General features: G+C 39.8%; 1 protein-coding gene across 2 annotated transcripts in view; it reads left to right on the forward strand.

Moving 5' to 3' along the window:
• LOC136441516 (leucine-rich repeat-containing protein 4C-like) overlaps positions 1–19,666 on the forward strand; it is a 60,552-nt gene that overhangs the window by 2,691 nt on the left and 38,195 nt on the right. The window contains exon 1 of one of the 2 annotated variants that reach the window (XM_066437849.1): positions 8,289–8,863. The exons of the other annotated variant lie outside the window; for it this stretch is intronic. The gene's annotated coding sequence lies outside the window, so the exon portion shown is untranslated. Of the gene's footprint in view, positions 1–8,288; positions 8,864–19,666 lie in introns of those variants that run through there. 2 annotated transcript variants of the gene reach the window in all.

Genomic DNA, 19,666 nt, shown 5'->3' on the forward strand with positions numbered 1-19,666 from the left:
CACAAGTATGGAGCAACTGTATATCATCCCTATCTTCTGTTAAGTAAAACGGCACATACGTCAACATGTCTTTTGATACTTATAATGAGACATCTGTTATGTAGCTCGAAAGCGGGGTAGTAAAGCCCGAAGGTATTTTACAGGGTCACCCATCCTGTTATAAGGTCCGAGACTTTCCGAGCTTAAAAGGGAGACAGCTTCAAGGCACTGACAATTGCATTGCCGTCGAAATCGTAAATCTCCTTGACTGGTTTGCTCTTGTAGGTCATTTATATGCCGTGACTGTTGCCTGCAATGCTTCACGTCTCTACTGGAAATTGGTACCCAAAGGCAGGAGAAGAAAACACTTTTCAAGTTGAATGTCCTTGAGAATGCGTCCAACACAATTTATCAGTTACAGAGCTTACACATCTCATTACTTTGTGGAGGAAGTTTGGTACGTTCTCATTTAAACTTCAGCACTTCAGGCGATTGTAGTACGCTATCGTGGACATCATTCGAGATTAATGTTATGAATTTTCCAATCCCCCAGACCCGAGATTATTGCTTATTACGCGCGAAGATTTATGGCGGGCTTTCTTTTGGTCCCGGTTCTTCGAAGGTACAAACGGACTATATAAATGCACCAGGACGCATCTTTATATGAATGTAAAACAGCCGTCTTGTTTTTTTTTGTTTTTTTTTGGCGAAAACTTGCTACAAGTTGCAGTGTCGAATCTCCGAAAGGCTAGTCTCGTGAACACAAGATCGAAAGGTCACGAGTTCGATTCCTAGCATTCCTGACTAGACGTCCAGTCCTTGGGAAAGGCATTTTATATGACTTTCCTTACTCCACCCAGGTGTGAATAGGTATTCGCACCTGACCTCGTTCGGGGACGTAAGAGGTAGGGAAAGGTAAAGATGGACTCGGCCTTACAATACCGTGCCTTAAACGCAGTGGGTAACAATCCTCCACCCCTGTGGACCTCAAATGCTAAATGAAATACATCTACCTTAACTGCGAGTAAAATTAAGAGACTTACTAGAAGTTTAATTTACTACAATGTTAGAAAAGTTTCTAGTTGTTTATATGCTTCAGTCTTTCATTTTATTTTTTTTGACAGTGTTTTCGGTAACAGGTATATGTGTTTCCATGTAAGCATCCTCTTGTCTAGCAATTAGATATCATATTTGCCTTCTTCGTAATAGTTGCATGTTATGATAACCATTGAAACAATTTATTGATTCATTGTTATGCAGATCAATCGTTAGGCAGATGTTCAAAATATTCTTTAAGCTTTTTAGAAAAAGAGATTGTGGTAAATTCCTTGTGCGTTACATTCAAGGAAAGAAAAGTTGAGACTGCCTTTCCAATCTCGATTTTTTGTATCAAATACATTCTCAATACATTGTTTTGTCTTCAATCAGAAGTCGATCTTTGGTAAGGATACCATGTTACTTTGAAGTGTTGAAGCCCATTGTCTTTATGCCTGATTTCAACTTCCCTAAGATAAGTACTTAAATGTACTTAAAATGATGTGTGAATCAAACATTTGATATTGTGACCTAGCTAGCTGAATACAGGATGATACATAACTTTTGTTACATTAATTTTAACTATAGTATGCTCTACAAAGTAAGATATATTAGCCCCAATAGATTTATTGTTTGTCAGCATCATGAATCCACATCTTTTGTACGAGAAGGTTAACGTTGTATATCTATAACGTTAAAACGTCTAAAGACGGCGATACTCCAAGACATCATCGGCTTGACAAAGTATAACATTTTCCTTTACCGCTGAAATTGGAGATTAATTCCTTTCGATACAAGAGGGAGTCGTGACTTTACATGTATTAGACATCAAAGGCTGCAATTCATAGTTGACCCACATTACAAATAAGCATCGGGTAAAAGAGTAACGCCAAACCCTTTGCATATTAGATGTATTCCCCTACATGTGTGTCGTACATAAACAATCTTATATATAGTGTTAACATTTAAGGTTTTATGTAGGAATAAATTGTTCTTCAACTCAAAAATTGGACCCGTCAGAATTTTCGACTGATTTGGTCAATCTTCTTCAGCTGTTTGACCCAATTGATGTGTACTTGTAGCTTTCCACGCGTGTGACGTCAACAAATGTTGTCTTAAGTCGATATCACCGCCCGTCTCGGTTGAGAGAACGTCGGTGCCTAAAATTGCGACAAGAACGATTTATATCAATATATTGTATTTTACCAACTCAAATGAACCTCCGTGTTAATATTTCGGATCTCATAATCCATAGAAATTTGGCTTCTATCTTAGACCTAGGGACTGTCAATTCCAACGTTCAAATAACGTTGAATAACAATATACAACTTTTAAAGTATCATTGAACAATCTACGGAAGATGCTCAAGTTAATAAACTACATATTTTCATGTAAATAGATTTAACGATTAGAAAAGTTGGCCTGTTCCTGAAACCATTTTATACAGAGCTTTACATTTTTGTATGTGACCAAGTTCATTGCTTCATTCTGTACTTTGCATTAAGATGTTTGTCTGATTTTGCCTTGTGCATGGAGCTATCGTCGTAAATTATGGTTATTGATTGGAACATGAATGCCCCATTGGGGCAGCATAAAAGTGGATTCTGGTTGGGTAAGACCGACTGTATCTAGCAGAGGGTCTTGGCTATGTAAATGTCGACGGGACTGTGTTATTGTGGCTTGTGACTTGAGGAGTGTGCTGTCCCAGGCGGTTGGCTGGCCCGGTATAGATGTATAAGGCCGCAGCAATTAGATTCTGTGGATGACTCGCTCATTGTTTTACTCCAGAGTAAAAGAAGAAGAAATTTTGTTCCCCTCTGGCAAAGGTCAACATTGTAAATAATATATACCGAAAATTGCAGAAGATGTCGTGCAGAAGCATGTAGTGAGGTTGTGGAGGTGACACTAGTGTGGTAGCCTTGCGTGTAGTTGGTGAGTGATAATGTTCTACTATACAGGATAAAATCGCTTTCGTCACTTTTCAAATGCAGGAAAAAAAACAAGTTTGATATTATACCATGTCTGGTTGCTTCATCAATTCAGTTCATGTTATACTATTCATGTTATTAATTAAACAAATTGATATGTTTTTCAAATTTTGCTCGTTTTTGCACTCTCGCATTAGATCTGAAGTGTGTAGAGAATGTCATCCATAAATGTACTTTTTTTGTGGCCTAAGGCATGAAATAGCAACGGTATAAGGTATACATCAACGTATTACCAAGGGGCTATCTAGCCTGGGCTGCAGACAAAGCAATTTTTCGTGAGGCGGAGAAACCAGCGCACCTTACACAGAGGTAGGTTCGCAAGATATGACTAATGCCATATATCATCCTTTGAGATAAGGACTTTCTAATTCAGGTATGCAGGACAAAATTAATGCATGAACATACATATGTAGGGCTTATATACGATATAACATTATATTGATGGTGGCTGTAGATTAGAATATCTATCATGTTATGGGTCACAAGGTCGGTCCGAAACCATATTGTAATCTAATGCATTACAATATGGTTCCATGTTTCGGCATTGATGGAAGAGATCCACCCGTTAACCTGTAATTTTACCACATTATGTTCTCGATTGCCGACATCAGTATTAGTTCATACTACCCCTTAATCTTCACATAAGGTTTATGGTTATTGCAAACAGTTTTCCTCTTATTCAATTCATTTTATAAAGGGTCTCTGTTCTAAATGAATTGCTCTTTTTGCCTCCATCAATATTAGAAAACTGGTGCCCAACGAAGAAGAAATGGTCGTATTTTTAGAACAACCCATTAGTAGCCTTTAATGCCTCCTCTTTGGCGTTGTGTTTTGTTAGCAGCCGAGCGTGATAAATCTTGCCACTCCATAGGATCTCAATAGATCTGCTAAGTGCTCCAGAACGTGATAACGAACACCATAAATCAATGGAGATGAACGCCATAAAGGGGTCCATGCCTCGGGGATAGAGGCGTACAATCAAGCAGAAGAAAATGGCGATATACAGCTAATATCTCGGGAGTTGTATCCGTTTGATGGCCTCATGGATCGAATATGCGGTATGTTTATTTTTTTCGTCATATCTTTAAATATATGACTTGCAGGTTGAGCGTTGAATATTTTTGTACTTGCATAGCTGACTTAAGTGTACTTGTAAATTGGTATCCTTCCATCAACATGTACCATTATCCACGTACAGCTAGTGCAGACATGTCGTCTGCTCTGACAAAACAATGTTGCCCATACACGGTACCAAGAAATAATTTGATTTTTTGTCGACTTCCTTTTGTTTAACAATCTTACAAACAAAAGCACAAAAGGCATAAGTTGATGGAGCCGAGAACTATGTTAATATTTGTTACTCTTAGTTGAATTTGGTTGTGCATTTTCAATTCGATCAACTAAATTATGATTTCAGAGATAATCACAGATCATTTTGCAACAAAGCAAGGTATTTTTTACAGTGGAGACCATGTCGAAGTAATGACTTTGTCGGGCTAATATCTGACAAATATGCAAAATATTCCACTATCTGGATTCGGCTATTAGCACATATATATAGACTGCATAAAGTGCAAGTCGCATAGAGTAGGATTCTATGCAATACCTGAAAATTACAGAAATCTGCAGCCATTGACGGTGACTTAAAGAAAATCACTATGACCTTGGGATAAGTTTATAAGTATAAGGAGACTTAGATTCTTTTATCGCCACATATGCGCCTTGTAAGAGATCCCTTTGTCAGACACAGCCTTTGCGTCAGCATCAAATCTACTATCCTTGCGGCGATGTCTTTCCCAGGCATCTCGGCAGAGATTATGCGCTGCCTTTCTTCAGGCCAGTACAACTGGCTGCCCTAGTCACCGTGTGATATGGGAATGATGACGGACTTGACCTTATGTGAATGGTATACACATTATTATAAAATATGCTTTTGCCAAAGTAACGCAAACCTAAATCATGTAAAGAAGCTGCATATGATAGTCAGCATCTTCTACACTTGCAGCATATTTAGTGCAACTTTAAAAACACATTTATATACACGATTCTCCATCGGCTCTTTTTTATTCAAGAGCAGACATGCGTTTGTGTAGTAATAGGTGTGTCTGAATGTAATAGAAACATCAAAGCGAGCTATTTGAGTTCCTAACATTACTACTTGCCCCGCGCAAGCATTGTGTTATCTTAAAGTCTACGATCAAAGGATTCTTCAAATCTTTTGAGGCTACACCTCCCGCACAATACATCAATCAACAAACTTTCGCCAACTTTCCAATTCCGTTATGTTGTTAGAAGTTTACAGACTGTGAAGACAAAATGTCTCCAACTAAGTGGATTGTGCAACCGCTGATTCGGGTATGAACACTTTAAGATTGATAAGGCAAATACGTAAAGTAGTTTGACGAGTACCCTATATAACTGAACGGTGATTCGACTGACTGAACTACACACGTGATAGACAAGGCCGTTGGCGGATACAAAGAGACGCCAATGTAAAGTAAGATGAGACTTTATTGTAAGACAAAGCGGTCATCAAAATGTGATAGTATAATATACTACTCAGGTGAGCTCTTATGCTACCACTAATACGTCATTAAGTCTGTACTTTGTTTTTCAGACCAGCTCATGGTCACTAGTACTGCAATTCCTTTATACTATAATGCCTTAATCCCCTGTCACACTTGTGCGTATATACAAGTCCGCATGAGTTGCGTATGAAATTAACATGTTTTTGGTTTAAGCTAAGTTTGCAGCCGAAGAAGTAATTTCTTTGGTTCGATAACTAGGCTGCACAACGGTGGGTCAAAGTAAAAAAACAGCTTCTTCCCCGCAAAATGTACTTAATCCAAAAAACCGTTAATGCGCAACTCATATGTACTTGAATATATGTGACAGTACATTTGTGCAGAAAATCTTTTGAACTGATTTTGAATATATTATAATCGTGCAATACCATGCTGCAATATTGCGGTTCCCGTTGCATTTCATGCATTCCCTTCTCGACCGAAGGAAAAGTCCTACTAGAGATATACGTTACTTTAAGGACGAACTTGAAATATACCAACGGAGACACTTGTAGCATAGAAAAAGATCGATACTGCTCTCCACTGCTGTTAACAGTTTAAGCGTACTATGATAAAACGTCATAATATTCTGCACAGTGTGTGTTGAGAAAGATAGTAGGCAGGAGGGGACAGGCCTGCTCCTGCCCGCAGTCACATGTCGTTTGTCCATCTGGACTAAGGCCCCACTTATTCATGAGGGTCTTGCTCCTTCCTGTGCCTGTTCTGAGGCGGTTGAGACATAACCAGGTTAGCCATGCCTCCCCCCTCCTGGAGGAAGGGATTCCCTCGGGGGGATGGTGAGTTTACACTAATCATTCACTACAATTTTAATTTATTTTATTCAACCAGAGTACATCTCAGATCTACGGATCTGCTTTTCAGATAACCCTGGGTACGAACATTAGAAATACACACAATACAGTCCTCTCCACAGTAAAGATTGAATCATTTCATTGAGTTGTCTGAAGAGAGACGAGACGAATACGAAACATATCTTTACATAAAATGGCAGCCCATCATCTATAGCTATTAGAATGTAAATAACAGCTCAAACCGACGCATTTAGGGTTTTTTTCGGACTTTGTTTTTTCACCGATAGTCTGTAGCGCCGCCTCGCAGACTACGTTGGTACTGCCATGGATCCTTTCAATGCTGAAAAATGTATGACAAAACAATTAAAATGGATTACGCACATTGCTCATAACAGTAGGTAGTTCATGTAGCGCATCCCTGTGCAAAAAAAAATGGCATTTTGTCCCAAACTCAAATATTCCTAACTATCTGATTCTACGTACATACAATAGGTTTCTCGTAACTTGAAAGATATGCACAAGATGCCACCAGTATCGCAGGCAAAACAAATCTGTATTTTCAGTTTATGTATTTGACCAGGAATACATCTTACAATGATTAAGCACCTTGTCTTTGGTTGAATATGCTGATATTGCAGCCCAGTTCGCTTTTCGACGTTTTCATCTGACCATGGTTCCAAATTTAAGAGGATATCTTGTGCATGAATTGGATTGAAATAGGATAGAGCCTTCATCACAAGCATGACTTACAGGATGTTTATTTGGCTAGATACCTTATGAATATTGCTTTCAAGTCGTCGTTGCTAGTGTAGTCTAAGCCAGTGTGGCCAACGGCATCTGGGTAAGGCGCGAAGTACTCTACACTACCACCTGTTGAGATGGAATCTGTCAAAAGACTGTCTAGGAAGGTGATAGATGGACTGTATTACAGGGGATCACACACGTAATCTATCTTGCCTACTGGACGGGATTTTCTGGCTAAATGTGAGTATCTTTCGTCTTTCCCGTGTGGAAAAATACACGCGCAGACGTGAACATTAAAGCCAGACTTGCATCCCTTGGGATGAACGGCTTTAAGTACAGGAAAGGTTCAGACAGATAAAACGCCTCTAAGTGCTAAAAGAACAGCAACGTTTTCAGGAATATGGAGTGGTTCATAGTTTGTTGTCTTCATCAGACTGAGTGTTAAATTTCAACTGATGAAGACAGCAGACAGGTTGTATAGAAAATAATCAGGCTGTTTTCCTAACAAAACTATATTGTTTTACAGACATGATGTAACTATATACGACTATGGAAGGGTTTTGGCAATGACAACAGCAATCTCATTGGTGTACGAAAAAAAGGTTACACTTGAGCTTAACGTATATTTTTTTAGAAAATTCACCAGATATCCATACTATTCAATTTTTAATTTAGAAATATATATTATTGATCTTGCAATATTGCAACATTACGTGAAAAAATGATACGTTGCAGTATACATCAGTACGCTTGGCATCATTATTATCAGCATGATCATCTATCATACTCTTCTTTACGGCCTTTTATACTTCACAGTACGCTTGCAATGTGTTCAGCTTGCTAAAAAACAATTAACGGTGACATATTGTGGTTAGATTTTCTGTAACCCCTTACTCGATGTCCAACCGAACTAATGATGACAAATCAAGAGCCAATACCTTTCAGAGCATTATCTTTCCCTTTCTTACAAGAAATTAATTCTGTGGGCATTAAGCACTTGAATGCCATTAAGCAGTTGTAGTCACGGGACTCCCGGTTTGATAAAATCAAATGGACGCCATACGACCATAGCGACGGAACTTAGCGATAGATCACATGATCTTGATTTTCCCTTGCTATTTATTTTTTTGTCTGTGCGTATAGAGCATACCGTGGTTCTCGTGGAGGCAACATTCCAAGTATGTACGGAAGGACGACTCAAGTTAAGTTTCCCTGGGCTAGATTACATTTAGGAAGACGTGTGCAGTGCTATTAATCCTGGCATACAGCAGAAATCCATTAGGTTGCTATAATGAGGCGGCCTCTTTCTCAAAACCTGGAAGGTACAACCCTTGTAGACCACGTCGCGGTAATGTAATAATTCGACGCGGAGTCTGCGCGCCAACCCCATTAAGAGTTCTCCAAGGAGTCTCCGGGTAAGGTGCTCTTATTTTGATGCTCTGTAGCCAAGTTTCAACAGTCGTAGATCTTCTTGAGAACAACACACAATCCTAGCTACGGGGGCTACCGGTGGATTTGTATGCGGACCTCGGTGTTAGGGGGCACCTAGCCCGATCAGATCGATTCTGACAAGCCGAGAGCAGCCTTTTGATCTACGACATTTTGGAATCGATAGGCCTTGTTGTGATGAAGGCCGATAGTGCTAACAATTGCGCAAACTGCCCTACAAAGCTCGGCTCGGCGTCGCAGTCAAAAGCGTCCGAGACAAGGCAGCAGTTGCCGCGGGAGTGTGAAGATTAAGGTAAGTTAAGGAAGTCGTTTATAATGCGGTTGTCTTTCCTTTCTATCATTAAGCCCGCTGTGTAAGGGAGTGGCTAGTTCCAGGCTCGGAGTACGTGTGTACTGTCTGAGGCGTTTATTTTCTGAACGACAATGCATGGTTTCTTTCGACAAGATCACGGGGTACGATAGGAATATCCGGCTTCTGTTGGATATTTCTGTAAATTGGCTAACACTGGCCAATTTATTCGATTCAGACGATTCATGTTACTTTGCGTTTCTATTAGACATCAAAGATGTCATAATTGTGGGGGATACTGGTAAAAAAATGTGAAAAAAAGGCGTTGAAGAATCATCTGAACGACGAGAATGTACATCTGTCTCCTCATTTTTGCAGATATGGCCCAAGTAGATTTTATATTGTAGGATAGTCTTTTATATATTTTCCCACGGCAAATTCACCACCTTGCAATTGTGGCGTATTCTCCCCATGACGTGGTAACGTGGCTCTACATTGGCGTTCAATAAGGGAAACGGCTCCCTAGTATTTGCCACCGTCGTTAACGGAAAGCGCGGTCCTTTCCATGCCATCTATAGCTAAGCCGGAAGGGAGCTTAATGTGAAACTCGCGTCGACTTCCCCCTCCGACAAAACCCCCTCTAATCGCGCACTGCAAATGTGCCGCAGCATGCTTCGCTGCCTGAAAATATAATTACGTAAGGGTTCCACTCTGTGAGTGCCAAATTGACAAATCGGTAGACGCCAACTGTTCTTTCATTTAGCTGACGAGACCTGGTAACAGAAAAAAATGGGAAAGGTGCTAGGTAGGACCACAGGTGCCAGGATGGAAACTAACAACTCAATTAGCTTTGGCTTAGGGGATTAACCCTGTAAATCCATAAAAGCCTAGGATGGCTTATGCACTGCTCTACCTTTTGATATGTCCAATAGCTTCGATGAATATGGTGGCAACTGTTTTGGTATCCAGGCTTGCAGTATTAGCCGATTGCACTTGAGCTCCCTCGCTCGATGGAAGGCAAGGATGTGATACGGCTCGCGAATACCCGATTGACGACATGGATCCGTTACATTTATATGATCTCAAGTCTTTATCCATATTGCATTTGAGAATATGATTTGTTCTTTTCGTCGCGCGTGAGGAATAAGGTAATTATCTTGACTATGATATCCCCACAAGCACTCCCAAAATGTACACCCTTTCTTGCGCACACTTTTCAGGCGCTGAAGACCGGTGCATTTTTCAACTTGTCAGCTTGGGCTTGATGGGTAGCTGTAATTTCTTCACGGGTCACCATAGGACACTCATCTTCCATTGTGTGAAGTGTGAAGTAGAATGGAGGAGATTAAAGTGTCCAGAAGCCACGGAAGTGGCACGCTCTGTATTCAAAGTAATAGGTAAGATTCGACAGGGCATTCCAGTCGGCCAGTTTCTAACAAATTACCTTGCAAGTGGATGGGTACATGGAGAAGCGAATCATTGTTAGCTTTGGTTTGATCAAAAATGCGCATTTTCCTGGAAATATCGCTGAGTGGAACTCGTTGCATCAGCCCTTAGTAGACGACGGTTGCCGCTAAATTTGCAAAGGTTATCTGTGACAGATCGTTCAGTGTAATATTACCAGCCTGCCGATGAAGCTGGTGTATTACACATAAGGCCGGATATACCGCCTATACAGATACAGCTAGCTTGAACGCAAAAGCAACATGTTTGCCTACAATGAGTTAATTTCTTGGAGCCTTGATATATTTGCATATGCTAAACTTGGGCGCCAGTGTTATGACCCGGGTCCCCGGTATCGATGTCTTCCACCACAGTCAGACACAATACATATACATCAGGGTAGAATGGAGGCGTTTGTCTTGGTTTCTTTTAATGTAACGTGCAACAATAACTCACTTGGCCATTGCCAACTAATTTCACGCTACAATCCTTTCTCACCCCCAACAAAGCAATTCCTTCATATCATTTTGCGATTAGCCTTCTAAGAGCACATTTGGAGGGAATCAAAAACCTTGACGGAAGAAACTATATTTTTTATTAAAACGAAAGTCAGGCAGCTCAGCCCAATAGAGCCAATAGGACGAACGACAGTAAAGGGAAATTAAAAGCCATACACGCAGAAAGAGAGCTACAGATAGGTCCACGGAGGGAAAGAAAGACAAAGAGATGGAGAGAGAGAAAGAGAAAGAGGAGAGAGTTACAAACCAACCAACACACATAGATAATTTAATCACACATACATTCACCAAATATGATGATGGTGGGATCAAGACTGGTCGACATATAGTCCAACATACGGGCATCAAATAACCCAATCTGCCAAGGCTGCTTTCACATTCTAGCTGTATCCCGGTGATTTGAGTCGTGGGATTACGCGACGACGCGTGTAGCCTCCTCCCCTTCAGGCTTCAATCCGCAGATGGAGTGTTGATTTAACCTGCCTCAATTTGCAACCCCCAGTGCGCAATCATAAATGAAGCAATTTGGACAATAATGGCAAATGTACGTCGATAGTTTCATCGTGTAAAGTTATGGTGTGTGGTCATGCCGTGGATAAATTATGAATTTTGACGGTTTGCTTAGTCTACCTTGTCAAAGCTATGCGATAGCTAGCTGCATTTCTTCGGTGCAATGAGCTGTGGGAACTGTGAAAAGCATGCAGAGGATTGGGGGGAAACTGAAGTATGCAACTTCTTATCTTAACACCGATAGAATTGCCACGCCTATATGATTTTAGAAGTTGGTTTGAGTTGCAACGTTACTTGAAGAATAAAATCAATGAAGAATAATAAAGAAATCAATTTTGCCATGCAGTATCTTCTTTATGGTTGATGAATGCTTAAATTTCTTCTTTGGATGTTGGAGGACTTACGAATATGGTTCGAGTTGAATAACAGACTGACTGCATATCTGCACATAAAAAATCGATTAATCATTCAATACATGATATATACAAGCAAACAATAGACGCTTGATCATGATTAATAGAACAACAGTGTCATTTGTTTATTGTGGTCAGAGACTCCGATACGTGGATTATTTGACATTCATAGTCTAGTTATCTTGTGCACTATGAGAAGTAGGTTAATTATCAGGCAGGGTAAGAAAAAGTTCACAGCGAAGAGGTAGTGTTCAGCTGTTTCACTGTGATAACTGCATTTACATTGAGGATGATAAAAACAATGGTTTTGAAATAGATGGTGGTTTTTAAAACTGTCTAAAGTTTAGACGGAGCCTTGTGAGATGAACAGCGGAGTGTATTTAGCCATGGAAGAAATGGGAGTGTTTTTTTCGGTCTGTTCAGTAGTGAGTCCAATTCCCTTTTTAAAAAAAATGTTGATTATGTGAGAAGCTTGGACATTAGAGGGCATTTCATTCCACAAGTAAATAGTTGAGGGTAAGATGCATTTTTTCATACATTTCAGTTTTACAAGCAATTGATATGAAATTCTGGATGGCGCGAAGGTTGTATGGGACAGAATCACAAATACGTGGTGGAATAAGCTCGTGTAAATACTGTGGTACAAGACCATTCATTATTTTCCAAAATTGGATTAACCTCGGCCAAAACATACTCGTGTAAAAAGATAAGTTCTTTATCTGTGACACTCGTTAAGCTACCTGTCAAATTTATGGCCATTTTAGCTACTAGTAGAAATGAGTCGAACGAGAGAACAATTTCTGTGCGCTTTGAAATTCAGCCGTGCAGTGAACAGCTTCAGTGTGACATTTACTATCCAATCGAAGGCATTGACGAGAAATAGATAACTTGACAGTGTCCTGTTGTTGAGCGATTGCTGCCTGAGTTGTGATGAAGGCCAGGTCGTCTCTGTCAACTGACCCATACCTGACGCGTGCCGGTACAAAGCCACTGGTCTTACTACTTCTGACATTTCTTCATTCCGTCCAATTTGTTTGGCTTGGCTCATGTCGGATATGAAACGCCGGGTCACCTCACACTCATTTTACCCTGGCTGTGGCCGGTTCTGGTGAAGATACGGGAAGGGTGACACGGTGCCCCCATCTTATGCCCTGATGGGTGCAAGAAATGAATTCAACATCACAGCAACAGGTCACCGTATACGTCGAATGTATCATCAGACGTTACGTTGGATGTCAGGAGGTAACGTTACAAATTTTCGAAAACAAAATCTAACTTTTAATGAATCTCGTCAAAGTTATGCCTTCCAAGGTTCAATAATTGTGAAGATTTTTAAGGATGCAACATCACTGTCAGGGTGTCATTGTACAGCACATGTTCTAACAGCCAAGACGTTGGACTTTGGGAGATACAAATATGGTAAAACGACCTAACGTACGTTGAATGACGTCCAAGACTAACGCATTGCTGGTAACCATGCCCATTTGTGAACACAATTAGGCTGACTGCCAAACTTGATAAACATGACCCTGGGGCAACAATATAGCAGGGAAATAAAATGGATTTCATAGACAATATTTTCTTTTATTTATTGTTCAATATTAAAGGGTACAAGATGCAGTGGTGATTAACTTTAGCAAGCTGCTAATGTCACCGTCACTACCGGAAAATGAAAATAAAAACAATGACAAATGCAAGTACAATAAGGAATAGCAATTCGGCATTTGACTTCGGCAGTGTGGAATAGAGGAATACGTGTAATTCAACGTAATAATTAGAATTGTAAATTGTATGTGAAATGGTTCATACGGTCGGCCAAACTTTAAGTATTCATTTTTTACAATATCTGTTTTGTTTAAGATCAACATATTCATGTCGACGTCCGTAAATGGAACAGGAAAGGTGAGCCTCTATAGTAACAGGTGGATACGCGCGTGCTCAGGTAGAGGGTTCAAGTCGAGGATGGAGGCTGTATGGATAATACAACACGGAGTATGAATCATATTTACCATAAAGATAACGTGCCTTGGCAAAACTAATTCTGTGTGGATAAATCTGGGAATACTGTCTGTATCGAAGCTGTCGAGAACGTCACTAAGCTGCTAAGTACTAAGTACCTTCATTCGTCATACGGTAAATGACAGGGGCTATAAACAGGCAATTCTTCACCATAAAACGACTACTGTAGGCACGTCATGAGCCTAATTGTGTACTGTTAGGAGAGAAAACAGATAGTTTTGCGTCAACATAAATTAGCACTGTAGCAAGACCAGGAAATGACTTTTTGTTATGAGAGCTAGACAACTTGGCTGTCTTTTTTTGCCTATCCTTAAAAGCTTTTACCTAATGTATTTTTTTTTCAGCACGTAATTTTTCGTCTGCAATTGTAAGGCGTATGCGAAAGAGCAGAATAGATCCATTTCATTTGAAGAATGAATGTAGAAATCTGAACGCACCATGATAATAATGGAACACGCCGTGACCTCTATAGGGTGAAACTAATGTCACTATTTTCTGTTTTTCCCTCACATTCCGTTTGTAGGCCTTTTATCCTTGACTGAATTTGAGTAAGGTTTGACCCATTGTTATTATATCCCTTACGTCCATCAAACGTACATGGGCAGCGTAGTGTTAAGGATACGGTTGGCCCCATTGGCTTTGGTCCCGAGATGACTTTGAGCGAGCTCAACGGAGTTAGTGTGTGTGTGTGTGTGTGTGTGTGTGTGTGTGTGTGTGTGTGTGTGTGTGTGTGTGTGTGTGTGTCAGAGTGAAAAAGAATCCAAAACTGAATCCAATGAATTTAATTACTGAAATTTGCAGCAAATGTCTTAAGCAGACAGTCAGTCAACAGATTACGGGTTCTGAACAGTTAATGTAATGTTAAGTAAACAATGCTTATGACTATAATCATCATCAACCAATAAATATTTGTATTAACCAACGGAATGATGAAAATACTTCAGGTTTATTCCAACTTCCCATTGCAAACCTGTATTTGTTGCATAAATTTGGCAAAACTCTAGAAAAGGGAAGAGAAAAGGGGTAATCTCTTCTCTTCCTACAGACCCCAATTTTTTCTTTGGGACCGTAACCGGAAATTAACACAGTCAGCTTTTTTAAATCCTAGGCCTTATTGAACATGCAACAGAAAGTACTTTTGGTTAAGAATATTTCAGCTGTATTATAGCGTTGTCAAGAATGCGGTTGACTGTGAAGAAATGTTAGCTGCAAGCCATTTGTCAACTCACGAAGAATCAAAATACAGGATCAAATATGTCTCACATCCCTAAGCATTGACACGCGTAAACTCGTTTGGGTGATAATGTTCATGCAGGACTACAAGAGGCCCGGTAATTGTTTGACAAAGCCGTTTACATTAATATTTATGCCTTTTTACAATCCTCATTCTTCAGGGGTTACTGAATGGACATAAGCGTGGTACAACAAAAAGTTATGAACACTGATATTGTATTGAACACCCTGTTATCTCTACACACCAGCATGGGAATCCTCCAGGCATTATCTGTTAAAAAGCATGGAAAGAGGATATTTCGTTGCCATTATCTATGTGACATGGAGGCTTATTTATCTCGCGTTGCCCTGATTTATTAAACGTGTGACATTGCCCTGGAGATGTTCAAGTAAATCTTCCTCTCCTCCTTTGCATGCCGCGATTGCAAGTGATCTTTACTGTGGTTACCGAATGAATCAAGCTCTTTTGTGAACATAACTGCCGCAAAGAGTTCATAAATTAGAGCATTCCGTAAAGTACTTGATCATTTTGGTTTGGGCCATCAAGCACATGAACCTGGACTAGTCTGCAATCAACACAAATACACGAAGCAGTTTATGGAGGTTCCCTAATTATGGACTTACGAGTAAAAGTAAATGAAAGGACCTTCATGAATGTCAGGCTAGCGAGTAATAGGGCCCACAGGCCGCGTATAGCAATAAATGTTCCTTAAACGTGTTGGTCTGGTTTGTTCTACTATAGAACAGTACTGACTAGTCTGTGTTACGAAATCGCTCACTGTTCAGGCTCTATGGAGCCTCCTCTCGTATAATTGTGGCTGCATGACTGCAAGCAAGGAGACAAGTTTTTTTTTTTTTAAAGGCGAAGTCCAAAAAGAGCCTCAGGGTTCTTTATCGGTATAAAAATCATTCCAATAGAAGCTCAAGACTCGCTGTCACCGTAGAAACACGTCATACAGACGTTTATAGACTGTGGATACTAACAGTTTTATAACGTCATACACGTATTAACAGAACCAGGACATCTCTCCTGAATAAAAACAAAAACGTGGAAAAGACACACTAAAGGGACAGCTGCTAGAAGTGTACTTCCCACTACACAAAACTTTGAGCGTGCTTAATGATATTTATGTAGCAAATGAGGCTTAGAGATTTGTACACAATCAAGAAATCTTAAGTTCCATTTAATCAGTCGTCAGGCTAGGTACTGATAGGGCAGCTAGAAACATCAACAAGTTTTAACGACAGGCGCCAGCTCCGACAAAACTTAGACGAGTTTTTCTAATCGACACTAGGCCAATCAACATGCGCTTAGTTGTTCATGGCTCAAGGCCTGCCGCTTTCTGCACATGTACATCCTAGAACCTCACAACGTAACGACATTCTAAAGTTGCAAGGTGATGTGCGAGTTAAAGGTATCATTTAGTATATACGCCTCCGTCTGCAGAAATCCTATCCCGCCTAGTGCCATTTTATGTCCCTATACCCCGGGTACCGACCAATCAGTCCATTTGGCGAAAGCTTTTACCTTCAAGACCGGATTAACGAGTTTAACAAATCAAAGTCAACGTCACACAATCCCTTTTAATTTCACGCGACATTAAAACTCTAAGCCCTTTTTCCATAGACACATTTTAATGACGACAATGGACGTTTTATTGCAAATTTCCCTCTTTATGTGGCAAATGCGAACGTCTTCATTTTTTTTCGGCTATTAGTGAATCGTCCTGAAAAACCAATTAGGATGCTCCGGTGCCCTCATTGTAAAATATGCATAGAATGTTGGGGCCCCTGCCTGTCGAAATTAAATTGTAATCTGCCATTGTCTTGGGGCGGATCAGTCGGTCTTCTTAGGAATAAAGCCGCATTACTTTGCAAGATTTTTCGATAATTGAGGCTACAAAACTGACGATTGTATAAAGAGAATCGTTTTGTTATTATGGCGTATTGCATAACATGTCTCCATTTCTTTTCGTCCCAACATTAGAATTTTGATACGTTCTAATGGGGTATATTTAATGTGATATATGATTTCACCAAATTGACCAAAATCGTGGTGGTTTGGCCGAAATGGGAAAGAAATAGATAAAAATCAAAACAGAGGCAAAATCTTAATGACAAGAAAGGAACGAGGGCACTTCAATCCAAGATGCAGAAATTTATCGTTATGTAATTACCTGTCAGCCATTTGAGCGTTGTACTATACCTGTCTAGAGAGGAAGACAAAGCAAAACAAGAGATCGGAGACCTTACATCATCGATAGATTTTTTCTGCTTTTTTCGTTTTGTTTATTCAATATTGTAAATTTCTCCTTGATTCTGTCCAATGCACGTTTACTACTAGCTCCCATAAGATACCAGGCACGCATGTACAATCAATGGATGCTGTGTAAATTTTTCAAGTATTGTCGTCATAACAAACGTCAACGATTTAATTTGGTGGAACAAATTAATTGGTAGTAAACGAACTTACTGAAGTAGAAATGTAATGGCTACAGTGTTGTAGCAAAACAGACGTTTGTTGTTGTTTTTTGACCATATCAAGTTCTCTTTAAATGGCTGAATCTAAGGTCGGCGAACCTTCAAACAATTTATGGAACGATATTTGCACTTCGACGTTTTGTTTTAAACGTGGGACTGCAAAATTCTGGTCCTTCTGTTAGGCTAAGCCGTGTTCCTATTCATACATTTCTTTTTCTTAAATATTTCAAGAATACAAACAAGAATAAGAAAGACAATAAGCGAACTATCCAACGAGAAACGATATTGTACATAATGTGATAAAAATGTAAAATAGTAATAAAAGAAGTTCAGTTGTGAATATAATAGTAATGATAATAATGATAATAGAAAGTCAAAAGCTGTAGACTTGTACTTGCAAGGATAACAATAATGATAACATAAATTTCAACCAACAGAAATTCAAATATAATGTAACAGAAATTGAGGGTCTCCAACATGAGAATGATAATAACAGAAATTGAAATGAAACATATTCATTTTTTCTTAGCTCTAGATCTTGTCTCCTTTTTGCATGATGACCCTGACATTACCACCGTGTGAACACATTATATTTCTTCATTCTTCAAAGCGTCGTTGTACTGACAATCCGGGGCCATCAATTATGATTTCTTAGTGTATTGTGCGATCGTGCGATTGGTTCAAAGACCGATGCTATTTTCAGGATTGAATCCACTGTGCCTGCTAAGAGTATTTCAAAGCTCAACAAGAGTCTTAGGACCCAAAATCTCCATGAAACTTTTTTTTTATTAAACCAGTTCCCCCCATTCTATATCGCTCAATGGTATGACCCCCGGCCACCTGTCGGGGGGGGGGGGGCTTAGGAGAAGTGACCCACTTTCACTATTAATAGCTACTAACAGCTGTTAGTAGTGCCACAAGATTTTCCTCATTACTTATGCAAATTAAGTCCAATTTGCATAATTTGCACTTCATTTTATACAACCCTCTCTAAGCTACCTGCATAGTAAATAACAGGAAAATCTGTCGCTCCTTTCTTCAGTTATTCTCCTATGAAGATTTTGACAAATACGCCATTACAGTTCCCTTGACACATACCAGGGGGCCCAAAATCGACCTTGACCTTTCTCCTCCCAACACCTACTCACATACCAAATATCATTACAATTCATTTACACGTTCTATAGTTATGCTGATTTTACGCATTCGGTGACACATACATACACACACGGTGACACAAACATACACACACGCGCAAACACACGCAAACACACTAACTTTGCATGATTTGCATTTCAGTGTGTACATCTCTGCCCAACCTACCTGCGTACCAAATAACATGAAAATCTGTTGTTCCTTTCTTCAGTTATACCCCTTTAGAACATTTTTACAAATAGGCCATTGTAGTTCTAGGGACACAAACCAGGGGGCCCAAAATCGACCTTGACCATTCTCCTCCCAGCGCATACCCACATACCAAATATCATTACAATCCATCTACACGTTCTACAGTTATGCTGACTTTGAGCATCCAGCGACACACATGCAAACGATTTACCTCCTTACGTATGCAAATTCGGTCTCATTTGCATAGTTTGCACTTAAGTGTGTACATCTTGGTCTAACCTACCTGTGTACCAAATAACATGACGATCTGTCGATCCTCTCTTCAGTTCTTCTACATTGAACATTTTTACAAACATGCCATTGCAGTTCCAGTCACACATGCCAGGGGGCCCAAAATCGACCTTGATCTTTCTCCTCTTAACACCCACCCACATACCAAAAATCATTACAATCCATGTACAGGTTCTACAGTTATGGTGACTTTAAGCATCCGGTGACACATACATACACACAAACACCAAACGCACGCAAAACAGTATATCCATGAAAAAGCCTTTTTTCATGGAGATAATAAGAGGGTTTCTTGCTTTCCTTTTTTTGCGGAGAGAAAACACGCTTTGATGTCTTGCGTTTATTTCCCAAAACATTTAAAGTTGACTACTTCAGTTCAATGATTTATTTTGGAGGCATGAAGAACGTGGGTGCAACTCAAAGTCAAAACCATGGTGAATGCACATGAACATGATTTTCTGTATGTTACTGATGAGAATACTATCAGGCCAAGTTCACCATTACAGTCATGCGCAGAGGGTCCATTTTAATGCCAGACAGAAACCGCATGT

The sequence above is a fragment of the Branchiostoma lanceolatum genome, chromosome 9 (assembly GCF_035083965.1).
Source record: "Branchiostoma lanceolatum isolate klBraLanc5 chromosome 9, klBraLanc5.hap2, whole genome shotgun sequence".
Classification (NCBI taxonomy): Eukaryota; Metazoa; Chordata; class Leptocardii; order Amphioxiformes; family Branchiostomatidae; genus Branchiostoma; species Branchiostoma lanceolatum.